Raw genomic sequence first — 9129 nt, forward strand, 5'->3', positions numbered from 1 at the left:
CTATAGTTAATATGCTAGTTCTAGCTACTAGACCTGTTGTGTTAGCATGGAAAATTACTAAGGGCCGTGAAAAGTTACAACATGCAGATGTAAGCACAAAGAGCAGAAACTTGTGATGATAGATGGGAATGTCCTGTTTAGCAACAGGACCTTGTGGCTGTGAGAAAGCAGCCTGTAAAGCTTGCCCAGCACACAGGACACGATAGTAACAAGGAGCTAGGACAGATTTGCATGCTCTTACTAACCTATCATGAGCTCAGCCTTTGTAATATGTATGAGATAATTAATTGTTGTGCCAATCAGCATAATCCACGATAGTAGTTGTTATGCATGTAACAGTATAAAAGAATTGTGTGAAGAGCAATAAAGTGGACACTTTGCTTGCATCAAGTTGCGTCCCCGTCTCTCAATCGCGGCATCTGCCCCCCCCCCTTGCCGTGCGCTGCAGTACCCGGGTTTCGCCACAGGGCGGGCAGCACCGAGGCGCGCCGCGGCACCGCACTGGGGCGGCCGGGTGCAGCACCGCGCTTTGCCCGCAGCCTTTCCTTCCTTGTCCAATTTATACAACGGCCTCGGCTCCTCAGATTCCGCCAGGGCTGCTCTCCTCGCATTCCCACCAGGTGGTTCCCCAATCCCTTTCCCGCGAGCTAAAATACCCCCCAACGGGCTCTTTGCAGAGCACCGCTACCGCGCCGTCCTCCCCGTTACGCGTCACGCAGGACGACACGGCTCATCTTGTAACAGAGACAAGCAAGAACTACGAACGCTTCTAGCGGCACTCCACAGGCAATACTAAAACCTGCCCACGACGTACCGCCCTCCCAAGTTGTGCTCCAGGTTTATCCCGCCCTCTCCAAAACAAAACGATTCCGGCACGCGGCTCAAGTCCGTCTAACGCTCAGCGCCGCGATCGGGACGCTCGGCCACACGGGCGGCTTCACGGCGCTCGCGCCCCTTGCACGCTAAAGCCACCGCAGCTTCCGCTGTAGGTTTTGGCGTTCGAGTGCACAGTCAGAGCCGAGGCCTATCCGAGAATCAAACCGAACTGCGGTACGCCTCACCGCTACGTACGGGGCCGGCTCTACACCGCGACGGAGCGCCGGAACAACCGACACCAAAAGCTGGCCGCACGAGCAACCCCACAGCAACCGGTTCCCGAGGGCTGCATCTTGTAGAACTTCACCGCAGCGTACGCTCACTCGGCAGCTTCTCTTCAAAAGCGGGAAGAGAAAACAGGGACAGGCACCTGAAAAAACAAGGCAGAGAACAGAGCAGCTGGGAACACCGTGTCATTTGCACGTGCACGTCCCACAAGCCCCCGAGCGTGGGGGGGCTCCCCGAGGAAAACAAAGCGGGGGCAGCGCCCCAAACAGCCGCAGCCCCGGCCCGCAGGCCGGCAGCCGCCCCCCGGCACGGCAACGCTTCCGGCCGACCCGAGAAGGGAGCCGTTCGTGCCGGCCGGTATCGACACCCCCCTTTTCCAGGCAGCTCGGAGAACTCCCTTTGCCAGGGTTGTCCTGGTACGTTTCCCTCGTCCGGCTGCTCTTGTCTGTACCCCGTGTGCACCATCAAGACGGTTTTCTAGGCACGTTTCCCATTGCCTCGTTCGCACAGAGCTTCTAAATTCGCTCTTACCTGTTCGTCCGATCTCGACAGAGCGCGTCAGCTCCTCGCGCCGCGAGGCGCCGCTGCTCTCCCGTCGCCGGTGACGGCTCCTTTGGACCCTAATTCTGATCGGGCTATTAATCTCCTATTAATTGCTTATCCTCTTTGTTACAGTTCCCTGACGTTGCTGGAGGACACGGCCACCTGGGCTCAGAGACGCGGCTTCCGTACCGGTCTCTGTCCTCTCGGTGGCTGGTTTGACAGCGGCGCCTGCCAATTTATTGCCAGTTTCCTGAGCAGCGTTTCCCTTCTGAGGCCCGTTGCAACGCGTGACGGCAACTCTCCTAGCAACAGCACAGCTTCCAGCAACCGGAGCATCACGTTTAATCTGCCTCCCTTGTGCCGTTAATACACTTTATTCTTTTCAAACGGCTTCAAGGGCCCGCACCCTTCAAGAAACCTGCTTAGAATCAGTGCAGCTACTAATCTTCTTCTCTTTGCGTAACTCTACAGCTCACGCGAGAGCAATTGCTTCAGCTTTCTGGGCAGAAGTCCCTGGAGGTAAAGCTTTAGCTTCCCTTACCTGCTGGGCGGTCGCCCCGCACGCCCGGCTTCACGTACCCCTCGCTTTACGCAAAGCTGCTCCCATCGCTGACCCGGGAGGCTTCGGCATCCTCCAGCGGCCGGTCCCTTCAATCCGCTTCTGCTGTTGCCGAGCAACCGTGGGCCACCGACTGCCGGACGGATCCACTGAGGAAAGAAGCCGCGCCGACAACGTTAGCAGGAGCAATATTTACGTCATTAAACGTTTAAGGAGGCCCCGAGGGAGGGATGTCGTTTGCACACCAATGGGGACCTGACCCCCGTCGGGGGGGACGGACACCGGCACGCACAGACCCGACCGCGAACCCCCGCGGCTCGACCGGCGTCTCTGCCCCCCCCCCTTGCCGGGCGCTGCAGTACCCGAGTTTCGCCACAGGGCGGCAGCACCGAGGCGCGCCGCGGCACCGCGTTGGGGCGGCCGGGTGCAGTACCGCGCTTTGCCCACAGGACGGCGCCACTGAGACCCGCCGCGGCAGCCCGGGCGAGCGCTCGTGCCGCGTTTCGCGGGAATCCCGCCAAAAAAACCCCAAAAAACAAACGCGACCAAACAAAAAAGCGCACAGAGAGAGCCGCGGCGCGAAAGCCGCGCCCGCAGGACACGGAACCCGCCGGGGCTCGCCCCCGAGCTCCCGCCGAAGCGGCGCCCCGCTCGCCACGCCACCCAGCCCGCCCGCAACCGCGCCTTAGCTCTGCTTGTTACCGTCCCCGCGACCGACGGGGGCTGCGCCGCTCCCGGAGGGGCTGCCGCACCGGGCACGGGCGCTGCGCCGGAGGGAGACGCGGCTCCGGACCGCACGCCTCCCAGCAGCTTCGCCAGCGCGGCCGTAAGGGCGGGGGGGGGGCGGGGGGGGGGGGGGAAACCGGAACCGAACGCCTCCGCGCCGCGCCGCGCCGGCCCCGTCCCGCTCCCCCCGTTCCAACGGCACGGTCACCCTCGCCGCTGCCGCACTCACCTGCCGCCTCTTTCGCCGCTCCGTGCCCCTCGCGCTCCCCCCGCCGTCCCGCCGGGCTCCGCGGGCACCGACAGCCGCCGCGCCCCGGACACGCGCGCGGCGGGAGGTCCCCGGCTGTCCCCTCCTTCCCCTCCACCCTCCTGCCGCCTCCGGGGAACCTCACGAAGGGCGGCCCTGAGCCGCCCGCCTCCCGATGCCCGGGCGCCGGCCGCAGCGAGCGCTCCGCAGCCGCCCCGACCCCCGTTCCCGTTCGCTCCCGGTCTCCCCCCACGGCGCGGCACCGAGACACCGCGGACCTATCAGCGCTAGCGGTTTGGGCATGCGCAGTAGGGAGACTGCAGCACCCGCCCCTTGCCGCATCCCGGTTGGCTCCCCGGGACACGTCAATCAGCCCTCTCGCCGCCTATCAGCGATCGCGGCTGGGGCATGCGCAGTAGGGAGACCGCAGCTCCCGCCCCTTGCCGCTTCCCGGTTGGCTCCTTGGGACACGTCAATCACCTCTCTCGCCGCCTATCAGCGCTCGCGGTTTGGGCATGCGCACTAGGGAGACCGCAGCACCCGCCCCTTGCCGCATCCCGGTTGGCTCCCCGGGACACGTCAATCACCTCTCTCGCCGCCTATCAGCGATCGCGGCTGGGGCATGCGCACTAGGGACGCCGCAACGCCCGCCCCTTCGGCAACATCATTGGCTGCGGGCGGCACGCCAATCAGCATCTCTCCGCCTATCAGCGCTCGCTCTTTGGGGCATGCGCAGTACCCAGCCCTCGACGCCCGCCCCCCCGGCAATCTGATTGGCAGACAGAAAGGCAACTGACGTGCCTAGGCAGCCAACCAGCGCTCCGCTCCTCCAGCCCTCCAGCCCTCCCGCGCCATCTGATTGGCCCGCTCTGCATCCTCACCCGCCGGGTCGCCGCCCTGCCGGGACCCCCCCCCCCCCCCCCCACCCCGCGCCCTCCGGCCGCTCGGCTTGCCGCCGCCGCCGCCGCCGCGTTTAAAAGGCGACAACGAACCGCGCTCCTCTGCTTCACGCGGAAAAGGGGGGCGGCTGGTCACCCGCAGCAGGAAAAACCCTTCTGTCTTGCCTTGCCCTTCGCCCTTACCATTGCACGGCCGTGCGCTCCTCAACGTAAAGCAGCCGCCTGACAGACGCACGCTCAGAACTTGACTAGGCTGGCTGGGGTTTTTGTCTGTCTTACGCACACGGACTTGCACTTCTCTGAGGAAACACGTTCTTTTTTAAGCACAGCCTCCCCTCGGGGAAAAAAACGTGCCCGCTCCGAGCTCCCCAACACCAGGGAGCCGCGGGGAAACCAGTGAAAGCCAAGACCCACAGCGGCAACGTCAAGTGCCATTTGGCTTCAATTCCGATCACGCGCTTAAAAGCCTCTCTCGGTCCTACCGGTGACTGCTCCTTTTCTGGAAGGACAAACTGTCTTACCTGAACATCCTAAACTGAAGGCTCCACGGAACAGAACGGGGATTGAGCCAGAGGACAACGTGCCGTCCACTTACGCTAATGGGGGAAAAAAAACCCTAGAGTTCAAACCCAAATTTAAAACTGCACGTGTCTTTTCCAAGCAGGAGGAGCCTGTGATTCCACAAAAAAAGAAGGGCAAAGAGCAGGTCAGCTTACCAGAGAAAGACAGGGACAGGGAGCAAGACAAGGAGACACAGAGAGAGGGAGAGAGAGGCAAAAGGGACGGAGAGGCCAAAATGAGCGCTCCACAGCCTCCCCTCCCTCGCCCCGACCCCCGTTTCCCCGTTAACTCCCGCTACCCGCCCCGGGACCCCACGGACGCGTTTGCCAGGGAGGCAGCTGTTCAAACGGGATTGAGACGGCGCGCTCTGATTGGCTGCTTTCCACCCCGCCGCGCCGTCCTCCTATTGGATGCTCCTTCCCGCGCTCCGCCCCCAGGTGCCCGCCTCAGCGTCGGACCTGACTGAGGACTGCGCAAGTTGGGCATGCGCAGTACGGACACCGCAACGCCCGCCCCCCCGGCAACCTCATTGGCTGCCTACGCACATCAATTGCCATGCTCCCCGCCTATCGGCGCTCCGCCCCTCCAGCCCTCCCGAGCGATCTGATTGGCCCGCTCTGCATCCTCACCCGCCTCGTCTGTCTTCTTCAAGCAAGTTCTGTTTCAAGCAGAGCCTCTCCTTGGGGGAAAAAAAAATGCCCGCTCCGAGCTCCCAAACACCAGGCAGCCGCGGGGAAACCACTGAAAGCCAAGACCCACGGCGGCAACGTCGAGTGCCATTTGGCTCCAATTCCGATCACGCGCTTAAAAGCGCCTCTCGGTCCTACCAGTGACTGCTCCTTCTCTGGAAGGACAAGCTGAACGTCCTAAACCGAAGGAACGCAACTCCACTGGCAGCCAATTTGCCTCTTCTCCGGCTTCCCCGCGGAATATCTTGTAGCGCCCTCCAACTCGCAAACGTTCTTCCCCAGTCCACGGCCCCAGAGACGCGGCATCTCCCGAGCGGCGAGCGGAATCGACCGCGCGGGATTTTCTTCACGGCGCGGAGAAGGCCACGCTGGCTAAAAAGCAGGCCAGAGCACCTGAACCCGTCTGCCGCCCCCGGCCCGCGGCCCAGAGACCGGGAGCGCCCTGCCCGAGGGGCCGCGCGCCCCGCGGCTCCGGCCGGCAGGTCTCTCTCCCCTCCGCCCCCCGGCACCGAGGAGGCGCTGCCGCCGCCTCGCCCGCGCCCCCCGGCAGCGGGGCCGCCCCGGGAGAGCCGGGGGAACCCGCCTCGCCGCCGCCCCCGGGAAGGGCGCGGACGGGCGCGGGTTTAATCCCCGAGGGAGAGAGAGGCCGGGCTCCCCGCGCTCACCTCCCCAGGGAAGGCGCGGCCAACGGCCGCTCCAGCTCCGAGCGGCTCCCGCTCGTTGCCGCCGCAGGTCACTCCGGCTCCGCCGGACGCGTCCCCCGGGCAGCGCGCGCGCCCCCCTCCGTCTGACGCAGCTCTGGCTCGTCGAGGCCCCCCGCCTCCGCGGCTCCCGCTCCCGACGAGCTCTGTGCAGCAGCCTGGGCTTCCCGCGAGGTCACAGACCCGCCGCTGCCAAAAGAACGAGGACTGGGATTAACCCTCCTAAGGAGCCATCGAGGGAGGGGTGTCGTTTGCACACCAATGGGGACCTGACCCCCGTCGGGGGGGACGGACACCGGCACGCACAGACCCGACCGCGAACCCCCGCGGCTCGATCGGCGTCTCTGCCTGTGGGTTATCTAGGCTTATAGGATATTAGCAAAAATATATATCTATAGTTAATATGCTAGTTCTAGCTACTAGACCTGTTGTGTTAGCATGGAAAATTACTAAGGGCCGTGAAAAGTTACAACATGCAGATGTAAGCACAAAGAGCAGAAACTTGTGATGATAGATGGGAATGTCCTGTTTAGCAACAGGACCTTGTGGCTGTGAGAAAGCAGCCTGTAAAGCTTGCCCAGCACACAGGACACGATAGTAACAAGGAGCTAGGACAGATTTGCATGCTCTTACTAACCTATCATGAGCTCAGCCTTTGTAATATGTATGAGATAATTAATTGTTGTGCCAATCAGCATAATCCACGATAGTAGTTGTTATGCATGTAACAGTATAAAAGAATTGTGTGAAGAGCAATAAAGTGGACACTTTGCTTGCATCAAGTTGCGTCCCCGTCTCTCAATCGCGGCATCTGCCCCCCCCCCTTGCCGTGCGCTGCAGTACCCGGGTTTCGCCACAGGGCGGCAGCACCGAGGCGCGCCGCGGCACCGCACTGGGGCGGCCGGGTGCAGCACCGCGCTTTGCCCGCAGCCTTTCCTTCCTTGTCCAATTTATACAACGGCCTCGGCTCCTCAGATTCCGCCAGGGCTGCTCTCCTAGCATTCCCACCAGGTGGTTCCCCAATCCCTTTCCCGCGAGCTAAAATACCCCCCAACGGGCTCTTTTGCAGAGCACCGCTACCGCGCCGTCCTCCCGTTACGCGTCACGCAGGACGACACGGCTCATCTTGTAACAGAGACAAGCAAGAACTACGAACGCTTCTAGCGGCACTCCACAGGCAATACTAAAACCTGCCCACGACGTACCGCCCTCCCAAGTTGTGCTCCAGGTTTATCCCGCCCTCTCCAAAACAAAACGATTCCGGCACGCGGCTCAAGTCCGTCTAACGCTCAGCGCCGCGATCGGGACGCTCGGCCACACGGGCGGCTTCACGGCGCTCGCGCCCCTTGCACGCTAAAGCCACCGCAGCTTCCGCTGTAGGTTTTGGCGTTCGAGTGCACAGTCAGAGCCGAGGCCTATCCGAGAATCAAACCGAACTGCGGTACGCCTCACCGCTACGTACGGGGCCGGCTCTACACCGCGACGGAGCGCCGGAACAACCGACACCAAAAGCTGGCCGCACGAGCAACCCCACAGCAACCGGTTCCCGAGGGCTGCATCTTGTAGAACTTCACCGCAGCGTACGCTCACTCGGCAGCTTCTCTTCAAAAGCGGGAAGAGAAAACAGGGACAGGCACCTGAAAAAACAAGGCAGAGAACAGAGCAGCTGGGAACACCGTGTCATTTGCACGTGCACGTCCCACAAGCCCCCGAGCGTGGGGGGGCTCCCCGAGGAAAACAAAGCGGGGGCAGCGCCCCAAACAGCCGCAGCCCCGGCCCGCAGGCCGGCAGCCGCCCCCCGGCACGGCAACGCTTCCGGCCGACCCGAGAAGGGAGCCGTTCGTGCCGGCCGGTATCGACACCCCCCTTTTCCAGGCAGCTCGGAGAACTCCCTTTGCCAGGGTTGCCCTGGTACGTTTCCCTCGTCCGGCTGCTCTTGTCTGTACCCCGTGTGCACCATCAAGACGGTTTTCTAGGCACGTTTCCCATTGCCTCGTTCGCACAGAGCTTCTAAATTCGCTCTTACCTGTTCGTCCGATCTCGACAGAGCGCGTCAGCTCCTCGCGCCGCGAGGCGCCGCTGCTCTCCCGTCGCCGGTGACGGCTCCTTTGGACCCTAATTCTGATCGGGCTATTAATCTCCTATTAATTGCTTATCCTCTTTGTTACAGTTCCCTGACGTTGGCTGGAGGACACGGCCACCTGGGCTCAGAGACGCGGCTTCCGTACCGGTCTCTGTCCTCTCGGTGGCTGGTTTGACAGCGGCGCCTGCCAATTTATTGCCAGTTTCCTGAGCAGCGTTTCCCTTCTGAGGCCCGTTGCAACGCGTGACGGCAACTCTCCTAGCAACAGCACAGCTTCCAGCAACCGGAGCATCACGTTTAATCTGCCTCCCTTGTGCCGTTAATACACTTTATTCTTTTCAAACGGCTTCAAGGGCCCGCACCCTTCAAGAAACCTGCTTAGAATCAGTGCAGCTACTAATCTTCTTCTCTTTGCGTAACTCTACAGCTCACGCGAGAGCAATTGCTTCAGCTTTCTGGGCAGAAGTCCCTGGAGGTAAAGCTTTAGCTTCCCTTACCTGCTGGGCGGTCGGCACCGCACGCCCGGCTTCACGTACCCCTCGCTTTACGCAAAGCTGCTCCCATCGCTGACCCGGGAGGCTTCGGCATCCTCCAGCGGCCGGTCCCTTCAATCCGCTTCTGCTGTTGCCGAGCAACCGTGGGCCACCGACTGCCGGACGGATCCACTGAGGAAAGAAGCCGCGCCGACAACGTTAGCAGGAGCAATATTTACGTCATTAAACGTTTAAGGAGGCCCCGAGGGAGGGATGTCGTTTGCACACCAATGGGGACCTGACCCCCGTCGGGGGGGGACGGACACCGGCACGCACAGACCCGACCGCGAACCCCCGCGGCTCGACCGGCGTCTCTGCCCCCCCCCCTTGCCGGGCGCTGCAGTACCCGAGTTTCGCCACAGGGCGGCAGCACCGAGGCGCGCCGCGGCACCGCGTTGGGGCGGCCGGGTGCAGTACCGCGCTTTGCCCACAGGACGGCGCCACTGAGACCCGCCGCGGCAGCCCCGGGCGAGCGCTCGTGCCG

General features: G+C 62.6%; 1 long non-coding RNA gene across 1 annotated transcript; it reads right to left on the bottom strand.

Annotated features, from left to right (window-relative positions):
• Positions 1 to 683: 683 nt before the first annotated feature.
• On the bottom strand, positions 684 to 3211 carry LOC135580205 (uncharacterized). Its single transcript, XR_010474514.1, has 3 exons — positions 3162 to 3211; positions 2227 to 2355; positions 684 to 1246 (listed from the first exon to the last, which is right to left on the bottom strand). It is a non-coding gene; the product is annotated as an uncharacterized LOC135580205 (long non-coding RNA).
• Between the last annotated feature and the right edge of the window lie 5918 nt (positions 3212 to 9129).

The sequence above is a fragment of the Columba livia genome, chromosome 9, assembly GCF_036013475.1.
Source record: "Columba livia isolate bColLiv1 breed racing homer chromosome 9, bColLiv1.pat.W.v2, whole genome shotgun sequence".
Classification (NCBI taxonomy): domain Eukaryota; kingdom Metazoa; phylum Chordata; class Aves; order Columbiformes; family Columbidae; genus Columba; species Columba livia.